Raw genomic sequence first — 11,722 nt, forward strand, 5'->3', positions numbered from 1 at the left:
TAGGCCTGGTGAGCATAAAATTAACTTGAGTTACAATAATGGGGATTTATTTCTTATCTTGTTCCTAGATTTAAGCTACTTTGCAGACCTACAGATCTTTATTTGAGAAGGAGGCCGGGCCCTATAAGGAATGACCTGGCAATAGGGTCAGAGATATATAGCATGACTCTTTCTCCACATCTGCCTCAGAGGTACCTGCAGCTATTTAACAATGACTGTGCCTGGAGAGGTGGTTCTTAAACTTACGTATGCATCAGAATCACCTGGAGGACTTTTAAAACATGGATCCCTGGGTCCTACTGATTTAGTAAGTTTGGGGTGGAAAAACCAGAGTTTATATTTCTAACAAGTTCTCAAGTGATGTTGATGTTACTGGTTTAGAGACCACACTTTGGGAATCATTGCACTTGAGAAGGAAAGCAGATAGACCTTGTGGGGTTATTAGATATTGGTTGTTTTGTTTTGTTTTTTTTTTTAAGATATTGTTTTTTTTTTTTTTAAATATTTATTTATTTATTTATTTATTTATGGCTGTGTTGGGTCTTCGTTTCTGTGCGAGGGCTTTCTCTAGTTGCGGCAAGTGGGGACCACTCTTCATCGCGGTGCGCGGGCCTCTATCGTGGCCTCTCTTGTTGTGGAGCACAGGCTCCAGATGCACAGGCTCAGTAGTTGTGGCTCACGGGCCCAGTTGTTCCGTGGCATGTGGGATCTTCCCAGACCAGGGCTTGAACCCGTGTCCCCTGCATTGGCAGGCAGATTCTCAGCCACTGCGCCACCAGGGAAGCCCAAGATATTGTTTTTTAAATGATGCTAATGCCTGGAGACCTGAAATACCACTGAGGTTCAATGGTCAGAGTTAGGATTTATGAATACCTGGTAATAAATTCTGTATTATCAGATGGCCCAAGTCCATTTTCAGAAGGTGCCCAGAGAGACTTCAGATCCATTTTTTTTTTCCTACAGGCCAAGAATATATAGTAAGAATAGGAAAATTTCGTAACAGAGAATTCCCTGATATGGAGTGAGTTCTGTTGCATAATAAGAGCCAAGGTGAAGCTCCTGGAATTGTCCTCCTTTGCCAAGATAAACCAAAAGCAATACCTCATCCCAAGAGTATGTGCCACCCCAAATACTTAAACAATTACAGAGATGGTGAATGCTACGATATCCTCATTTTCCCCACTTGCTTGGTGGCCAATGCAAAAGTCAGATGGGTCTTTGAGAATGAGGACATATTATCAAAAGCTTAATCAAGTGATGATGCCAATCACATCTGACATTCCCAATGTAGTATCTTTACTGGAGGAAATCAATATGGCCTCTGACACCAGTGACTTAACAAATGCATTTTCCCCTTTCCTCTGTTAGTAAAGTTAAACAGAGGCAATAGTTTCCTTCACAAGGCAGGGATATCAATATGCCTTTACTCTCTTGGCCTACCCTATGTCATCTCTGTCTTGAGAGAACTTGATTGCCTTGATATTTCACAGAATAACATGATCGTTGGCCTTGTTAAATCAAAAGAAGAGGCATCTTAAATATGAGACATGAGTACCAAAGAGTTAAGAGATAGATCCCATGAACATGCAGGAGCCTGTCACTTTAATGAAGTTTCAGAATCCAGTGATCTGGGTCATGTTAGGAGATCCTCTTTAAAGTGGAGTTGATTTGATGCACTACCCTCCATGATGAAAGGAATACAATGCTTGGTGGGCCTTTTTGGATTTTGGAGGAAACACATTTGGGCATGCTACTCTCATGTATTTAGTGAGTAACCTTAAAGTTGCAAGATTTGAGTGGGACTTGGAGCAAGAAAAAGCACTACAGCTTGGCCTTATGACCTAGCAAACCCAAGGGCATTAGAAGTGTTTGTGGCAGACTAGCACATCCCCTCAGTTCTCCACTTTGTTTTGTGCCCCAGGAGGCTAAACTATATGGACTGAATAACAACCTCTTTTGCCCTCAACATGGAACCTTTGGCAGTTGTCAATAGGAGAATCAGAATAGACCCATAGAATTTTGGAGTAAGGACATGCTCTCTTCTGCTAATAAACTAAACTCAGAAGAAAAAGCAATGACTCATTTGCTACTGGACCTGATAGAAACTGAACACCTTAACAATAGATACCATAGTACTATGCAACTCAATTGCAGATCTTTAATTGGTGTTATCTAATTCATGGAACCATAAAATTGGAAGTGCACAGAACAATTCTGTTATAAAGTGGAAATGGTATAAATGATGTCTTCCAAGTTCAGAAGGCATAAGTAAATTGCAGAAGCAGGTGGCTCAGATTCCTATTGTACTGGCTTGAACTGCTTTGCCACCTTTCTGTCAACTCATGCCTATGATCTTATGGAAAATTCCTTATGACATGTGTCAACATAGGTCTCAGTTAATTAACATAATGTTTTATGTTAATTAACTCTATCCCATGCTCCATTGCTACTTTATATGAATAACATTGGTGATGGCTAATGTTTTAGATTTCAGGTGGTAATATGACCAAACTGATATCACTCAGTTGACAATATGGCACCTGATGGGATTTTGTGTGTTCTATTAGTTTCTAGTGGCTGCCATAAGAAATTACCATGAACTGGGTGGCTTAAAACAACAAAAATTTATTCTCTCACAGTTCTAGAGGCCAGAAGACCCAAATTAGTATCTCTGAGTCAAAATCAAGGTGTCAGCAAGGCTGTACTCCCTTCAGAAGCTCTAGAGGAGAATATTTTCCTTGCCTCTTTCAGCTTCTGGTGGCTACCAGAATTCCTTGGCTCATGACTGCATCACTCCAATCTCTGCTTTTGTCTTCACATCACTTTCTCCTCTGGGTCTGTATCAAATTTCCCTCTGCCTCTCTCTCATAAGAAGACTTGTAATAGCATTTGGGGCTCACTCAGGTAATCCAGGATAAAATTCTTAACTTAATCTCATCTGCAAAATCCCTTTTTCTAAATAAGGTAATTTTACAGTTTCCAGGAGTTAGGACCTCATATCTTTGGGAACCATTATCCAGCCTACTACATATGACGTTTGTCTTGGGGACACAAATTTTCTACCTGTTGAAGCACAATTATGTATGTTGAGATGCAAAAGGGTCGATCGTCCTATATAAATTCCATCTGTTCCTCCACATCCACTCTCTACCATTCTCTATCTCATTCTGTGTTCTGCGAGACTAAGCTATATAGACTACATATTAAGCTCTTTTGACCTTTGGCTTGTACTTGAGTTGAGCCCAAATGGGGATCATGGTGAGAGATGGAAGGGAGAGAGGAGGGTGAGGTCAAAGTATTTATTTTCCTATCTCCCTCCTATACCCCCTCACTAAAGACTTTCTGCATCCCTCTACCAAAAGGTATAACTCCTATTTGACAGCCCTCTCTCTACATAATTCTCTTTTCTTGTTTCCTTTAAGTACTTATTCTTCTTGCTCCCTCAGGCCTCAGAGAGGTGACAGAACAGTGGTATGCTGGTAAATATTTAACAGTGATATGCTGGTAAATATTTAACAGCTAGATCTCTAAAAACAATATGCATACATAGACAAATAGATTAATAAGTTTGTAAGTTTGTTTTAAATTTTTCTGATACAAAGGATGTGTAGAATACAGTTTATGAGTAAAAATAAAATATACAGTACGATAAATTCCCTATAGCCAATTGATTTTCACAGAATGCTTGTGTTAATTTTTGCTGAACTCTTACAATTGATAAGTAAGTGTAGATCCAGCATGGATTTTGGTTGATATTTTCATTTATGTTAATACTTGTGATGAAAGTGAAACAAAATAGATTTTGGAACTTGTTTGTAAATGATGTGAGTGACTTCCTAACTAAATCAGATAATAGTTTTTGACTACTAGAAGAATATATTACCAAATTTTTAAATTATTATTCACAATGTAATGGCTACAGACGTGAAACACTTTTAAATATAATCTGCATTATTAATACTTTCTCTATCACTTTGTCAAATCTATGCTAATTTCTGTGGTGTAATTTCTCCATCCATCGCCAATTTTAAGCTAACAATGTATCATTGAATGTGAAGTTGGAAAGAGATGCAAAGTAGCCTATTATATATTATTTCTGTCATATATTTGTAATAGACATAAATCTCAAGGATACATGTAACAGTAAAATGTAGTAAAATAATTGAGAAATGATGGATTTTGAATATTTATTACTTTTCCTTTAAACGTAATTTATTTAATTGTAAGGTTATAGAACTTAATTTTTAATAATAGCTGTTTGACAAAGACTTGCAAACTTACAAAACTATAATAGTCTGTTTTCACTAGCCAGTGCAAGCCTGCTCTGCCACACCATTGTAAAACAGCTCTGCTGTTATTTATCGCAGGGTACTGTATTATCCCTTATGGTATTCTATATCTTGTCCATACCTTGTAAATAAATAGTTCCTTAATTAAACTCTCCTCAAATTACCAACATAGAATGTGCCATCTATGTTCTGCTAGAGTCTTGGTGGATAAAAGCATATGGATGTTATTTAACTCTATAGAAATGAATGATAATTTCAAGGAGTGAAAAGAAAAAAGGAGGAATGAGGCCTAGAGCACCCCAAATTTGGAGATGAAGAAAGAGAAGGAAGAAACAGTAAAGGAGACTGAGAAGTAATAGCCTATGAAATAGAAAGAAAAACAGAATAATGTGGTGTTCTTGATAGAATGAGAAGAAAGTGTTTTAAGAAGGAAGCAATGATCAACTCTGCCAAATGCTTGGAGGTCAAGTAACATGAGGACTGATAACTGAACATTGGCTTTGGCAAGATAGATTGTTGGTAACGTTGATATGTGTGCTTTCATTGGAGTGGTGAGGATGAAAGTCTTGTTATGGCAAATTAAGAATGAGAAGTGATTAAGTAGTGACAGCAAGTATAAGATATTTTTGTGATGAGTTTTGCTGTTAAGGGGGAGTGGAGAAAAAGTGCTTTTAGCTGGTGGGAGATGTGGAACTGATCATCAACTCTAAGTTAAGACAGAAATATTATACATGGGGATGAATACAAATAGGTTGTCATATATAACTGTTGGGATATGATGTGGTTCTTTTCTGACTGCTTCTGTTTACTCAGGTAAATATTAGGCAACGTCATTGGTTGAGAGTGAAAAAGAATGGGGTGTTTGAGGTTTAAGGAGTGAGAGATGTGAAATAATTGTCATTGTTTTTGATTTTGTGATATTTTACTGAGAGAGCACAATTGAACACAAAAATGTAGTAGGATTGCAAGGACAGTGTAGGGAGAATAAAACCTCTGCATGCGCAGGTCCTTGCTCATTATTTGGCATGTATGTATTAGGAGATTCATTTATTTATTCACAAATATTTATCCTGTGCCTACTGTTCTAGGCAACACAGATATAGCAATGAACAAAATGGAAAAATAAAAAAAATCCTGCCTGATTTTTGATATGTTAGAGCAGAGATTGGCAAACTTTTTCTGAAAAGAGGCATATAGTACATATTTTAAGCTTTGTGAGCCAGGTGGTCTTTGTTGTAACTACTTGACTCTATCATTGTAGCACAAAACAAACCGTAGATAATTCGTGAAAGAATGGGCTAGGCTGTGTTTCAATAATACCTTACAAAAACAGGTGGCAGGCTGGATTTGGCCCATGGGCCATTGTTTGCCAACCTTTGTGTTAGAGGATGATGGTGAAATGAAGACAAAGCATGAAAGAGGATGGGGAGTACTTGAGTGAAGGGTTTCATTTTTAAATGCAATGAACAGGTGAAATCATGCTGCGAAGGTAACATTTAAGCCAAGGCTAGGAGAAGGTGAAGGACTAAGCCATGTAGATGAGTGTCCCAAGAAGAGACTGCCAGTGTAAAAGTTCTTCAGCAAGAGTGTATTTTGTGTTTGTACAACATCAAGGTGGCTGAGCAGAATGAGTGAATAGAAGTACTAATATTAGATGAGATCGGAATTTAAGAGGAAGGAGGATAACTTAGGGCTTTGTAGACAACTGTAAGGACTCTGAGTGAAATGAAGTGTCAGTAGAGATTTTGTGCAGGGAACTGACATGATTCGAATTACAGGATTCCATAGTTGCTTTATTGAGATAGAGGGGGGCAAGGCTGGAATCACAAATATTTTTTGCATGAATAAATGAGTAAATGAATGAAAGAAAGGATGAAGGAACAAACAGATGAATAAGAATGCATATCACTTATTGATTATTTGAGATTGGAAATATCAACTGGGGATTCAGTGGAGGAGATCATAGAAGCTAAAAGTAGGTAGGTACAGAATGAGGGAAAAATTGTGACTAGAACTTTAGAGAAACAGATCAGAGATTGACAGAGAAAGAGGAATTAGTGAAGGTGATAGAAAAGAAGTAATTGGAAAGATCTGTGTTTGGTATTTACTAAACCAAACACATGTCCTTGAGAGGGAGATTAAGTAGAGATGGACTAATTACAAAGTTTTTCTTTTTCTTTCAGTTTTCTTGAGAAAATTTAAATTTGTTAATGAAAAGAAGGAAAAGGATAGGAGGGTAACATATAAGTTAAAAGATAGGAGTAGAAAGCTGTAGACCTCAGAAGAGTTAACATTTTTCTACAGCTTGCTTCATATGAGTATGCCAACCAGTTAATTTCATTATGAGCATAATGTCTACTTACACAATTCATTCGTTCAGTAATGTTTATTGGCCATTGATATTTGCTAATCACTGTGCTAGAAACTGATCTCTTCATTACAGTCCAACACATTCTGCTGGAAATCAGTAATCATGCTGACACACAATGTTACCAATCTACAAGAAATTCTGGAAAATTCTAAGGAAGTTAAGTCAATATATTTATGTAACTGATCAAAATTAAAAGGTTAAGTAAAATATCACTAGCTTCTTGCATTTCTATTGCACTTTATCTCCTTGGGTACAACAGTCTTTCCAAATATTAACCAAGGAGTTTGTAGATACTATATAATGAAGCCAGAAAGTCAAGAGCAGAGGTGAAACAAAAAGTCATGTAAGAATGTTTATTAGAGTGGAAGAAATGGAATTCAGGTCACATAATATCTCAGTTCTTTTTACTCATTTATATGTTCTAGGAAGTGTCTTATTTTTAAATATGCATATAAAAACTTGTAATTTTTGTTAAGAAATTAAACATGTTTTAATGTTCTTTGATTTTAAACCTCTAAATGTAGCTTTCTCTGCCACTGTCTAGAGGTAAGCTGGCCCATGTGACCTTTTACTATAATTTTCTTACACATAAAGTCAGTAGCCCGAGATTTCAAATTTTTTCATTATAATACAGATTTAAATCTTTGAACAGTAATATTGAATAAACTCTGGAATGACTTTGAGCTCTAGATGCTGAGTGTAGTAACCTTGAACCTCCCATAAATTGGGGAAAACCTCTAAAGCAACCAAAACAAAGCTCTTGACTTTCTAAATATAACGTTTTTTTGACTCCTTGACTTTAATTGTGAACTCTTGTTTTTCCTTGACTGGTTTGCCACTATTATTTGAAGTTAACCTTTTCTCTACTGAGTTGAAAAGCATGCTTCAATGGATTAAAAGACAAAATTTCATTCCTTCTAATTAAATCTCAGAAAGTAGTTAAGATGTGTCTGAAAAACAAAAATACATATGCATGTTAATTTTCCTAAATTATGATCAAGGATGATGAATCCTCCCTTTAACTATTTGTCCTTCCTTTTCAGTCTGACAATAAATTAAGCATGTTTCTTAAATTCTAACTTTACTTCTTTAGTTTTATCTCATCAATCTTTACTTTTTTTTTTTAATTAATGAATTAATTTATTTTTATTTTTGGCTGTGTTGGGTCTTCGTTTCTGTGCAAAGGCTTTCTCCAGTTGCGGTGAGCGGGGACCACTCTTCATCGCAATGCGCGAGCCTCTCACTGTCGCGGCCTCTCCCGTTGCGGAGCACAGGCTCCAGACGCGCAGGCTCAGTAGGTGTGGCTCACGGGCCTAGCCGCTCCGCGGCATGTGGGATCTTCCCGGACCGGGCACGAACCCGTGTCCCCTGCATTGGCAGGCGGATTCCTAACCACTGCGCCACCAGGGAAGCCCAATCTTTACTTTTATTTTGCATTCTTTCAAACCTTTTTCTTTTTCATTCTGTACATGTGACTTTTAAAAATTAAAAAGTTACAAATGCTTTTTGTAACAAAATCAATCAATATAGAGTTGTGTAAAATAAAAAAAGTTCTTCTGTACTTTCCCTAATCCCAAACCACTTCCTAGAGGTAATTATTATGAAGCTTGATAATGGAATAGTGAACATGTCTCTAAACTGTTTTCTCTAAATATAAACATACACACATTCACACTCACATATATTCTACAACTTGTATTTTTAAATTATTATTGTGTATGGCACAAATAAACACTGTTATTAAGTTAGTGAATGAATGAGTGGCTAAATAAGTATATAATCTCATGAGATACTTGAATATTTTTTAAAAATAGCTATGATATTGGAAAACTTATTTTCTTCTTTTTTGTATTATGGCAATTTAGTACAATACCTTTTTTTTTTTTTCCGCATGGCATGTGGGATCTTAGTTCCCTGACGAGGGGTCGAACCCGTGTCCCCTGCATTGGAAGCTCAGTCTCAATCACTGGACTGCCAGGGAAGTCCCTAGTACAATATCATTTTAAACTTTTAGAAAAATATTTAATACCCACATTAGAATTCAGACAAACAGTTGACAACTGATAATTTGACTTTTTTTGTTGTTCTCAGAAAGATGGCTATTAGGTGTTTTGTGCTTAATATTCGTAAACTGTTCAAGTAGCTTCAAAATGTAAATTAAAAAATACAGCAGTGATAAGAGAGGTATAGATAATGATTTCATTAAATCATGTTAGCATTTTTAACATGTCATTTACTGCCTGTTTCTAAATAGACCATTTTGACATTATATAATTTTGAGTATAGATCCAGTGTATTCTACTGCAGTAATTCCTATAAAGAAACATGGGAAAAATGCAAACTTTGATAATGTGTTTTTGCCAGTTATGAGCAAATTACATCCATTTGGCTTATAACACATATGTTATATCGCTTCAGAATTTATTCTCTATATATCAAAACATTAATTTTGAAATGGTAAGCTTCTGTAAGTGCCTTAGAATTCATAATGCATGGGGTGCCTTGCAACCAAATATATATTCAGTTCCTAGCATTATTGGTGTTTCCAGTTTCAATAACTATAATATTATCACCTTTGGACTTTTATGGCATCTTTCATCCGTGGATCTTAAAGGGCTTTACAAACATTAATTCGCACAACATTCTTGTGAGGCACAGAAATATCATTAACCCCATATTACAGATGAGGAAACAAGCACAGAAAGGTTAATAATACGTGCACCACTTTCTACTTGTACAGTGCCTTTGATTCAGGGATCTCTAAGTACGTTGGAACCTTTATGATGCTGGTATAGGAGGACAGAACTAAAAACAGGCTTATAGGTTAACTCATGGCAGACTTTTACAATATAGCGCATAGTTCTAGAAATTGCCCCCTTAGTATAGATTAAAAATATAATATTGAACTATATTCAGATAGTTTTCAGTTGTAATTGGGAATCATGAATTCAGATTTATCCTTAACTTTCTCTCTAGTTTGAAGGAGTGAGTAGATGATTATGCAACATGGGCAACAGACTATATAAAATGGCATATTGTACCAAAAAAATTAAATAACACCTCAAAATTAATTAACAGACAATGACATGATACCAGGCTTGTTGCTGTATGCTTTTTAGGCATTAAAGGTCAGTTGTTTATATTAAAAAGAGTAAATAAACAATTTAAGTTTCATCGTATATTTTTATAGTTTTCATCATCTTTGTTCATTTTTTCATGTCTAAACTAGTTATAACATCTTTCCTTCCTACTATGTAGAGCTCAGTATTCACGTATTTACATTAAGATTCACTATGGTTAAAAGACATGGGGCCCAGATCTGAGTCACCCAAAACCAGAGTTTTCTCTGTCACTGATCTCTCTTCCTAAAAACATCAGAGCACAGGTTTCCAGTGCGTATTCATAAAGCTTTCTCTTTTTCATTCTTTTCACTGTTGGAATTTACTAGGGATCCTTCAGTATTATTTCCCTGCTCCTTGCTTGCCATCACCTTCTTAGAAGGATTGTTTATAGCATTTGTGTCCTGATGGGCTCAAGGTACTGTGCTGGACACTGGGAATGTAGTGGTGTAGAAGACAGATTGATTTAAAGGAGTTTATAATCTGGAAGTGGAGACAGACATTAAGGAAGAAATTATAATTGTATTAATTACATGACCACGCAAAATCTCTGTGAAAAAAAGCTATAAATGGTTAACCCACAGGCTGGCAGCACAATTGTCACTTAAGAGAGAAGAACTGGAATAGTGAGTCTATTGTAGCAATGATTCAAGGGAAAAGAAAATACCTTGATTGCTTGATTACTGTTGGCAGATCCTGAAACCTGGGATCCTTGGAGTAGAGACCAGCTGGGCTGGGGACCTGTGCTTACTCATACAGGACAGGCAATTGTAGCTTGACATATCTCAGAAGTGCCTAAGATAGGCTATAAGGAAGCTAGCTGGGAAACTTGTATCAAAATGTAGATAACTGATATGTTAGAAAGAAAGCTGGTGTAAGAGAAAGAAGAAAAAAAAATTTCTTTGCTTTTCCTTGTCTTTCAATATGCATGTATCCTCACATAGATCTCTCCTTCCCAGTCCAGTTGCTTCTCCTTAGGTTTGTATACTCTCTTCCCTCATCAGTTCTTTCTGGGAATCTCCTCTCTAAATCTTTCCTTCATCTGTTCCTTCTTCAGCCTGATCTAGCAATGAGGAACTGGTGCTGAAAACTCTTAGCCCTTTTTTTTTCCTGTCTTAATATCGGCTTGCTCTCATCCCTGAGTGGGGAAGGATTGCCATTGAAGGACCAGTCTTTTAAAGGTGTGGTTGTGGGTTCCAAAACAGCTTTGCCTCAGGCCAGCACACTTTACCTTAGTTGTGCATAAGAGTTCTTGGGATAATAGGTAGGCACAATAAGTCTGAAAGGAACGTTGCTTACAATGTATTTCATTGAGAGGTGACAAGAACATCTCCATCAACATATCCAGATGGGCAGTTGGGCACAGAGACTTTAAATGTCATGCTTAATCTCAACAAATTAAATAGAAAACTGCATTTGTTTTTAAGGACATCTCCTCAATATTGGCCTGATATCATCGGTAGGCTGAACTATTTCTAACGGAACAGAAGTGTAGCCTTGCTCTCCCTTATGGGATTTCGTAAACATGTTAAGTAGGCAAAAGAAAGAGAGAGTGATGAATAGGACTTCAAGTCAGGCAACCAGAAAAGGATGGGAAAGAAGCTGATTCAGTTTGTTGCTGTGCTCTGTACAAATGGAACTCAGTTCCAAAACATGGTCAAACACGGAGACTTTAAAATCAGAGTTGGGTTCTAACCCCACTAAAGCTACTCACACATATGTGTCCTCGTGCAAGTTACTTAAACTCCGAGCTTAAGTTTCTTCATCTTTAAAATAGGGTTAATATTACCCACTTTATATGATTATTGGGAGGCTTAAACTATAGGTGCAAGTGTTATAAATAGCCCCCAAGGGAGTTATCATTTGCCATTTCTTATATGAAAATTATACAGCAGGAATACAGAAATAACAGTCTCGTTCCTCTGGTTACACGGGGACTCTAA

The 11,722-nt window shown here is 36.6% G+C and overlaps 1 long non-coding RNA gene across 1 annotated transcript in view; it reads left to right on the forward strand.

Moving 5' to 3' along the window:
• Nucleotides 1-1,141: 1,141 nt before the first annotated feature.
• The window catches only part of LOC118898478, a 14,942-nt gene continuing 4,361 nt past the window's right edge, over nt 1,142-11,722 (forward strand). The window contains exons 1-2 of the long non-coding RNA XR_005020704.1: nt 1,142-1,152; nt 6,266-6,272. This is a non-coding gene — a long non-coding RNA (uncharacterized LOC118898478). The remainder of the gene's footprint in view (nt 1,153-6,265; nt 6,273-11,722) is intronic.

This window comes from Balaenoptera musculus, chromosome 7 (assembly GCF_009873245.2).
Source record: "Balaenoptera musculus isolate JJ_BM4_2016_0621 chromosome 7, mBalMus1.pri.v3, whole genome shotgun sequence".
NCBI lineage: Eukaryota > Metazoa > Chordata > Mammalia > Artiodactyla > Balaenopteridae > Balaenoptera > Balaenoptera musculus.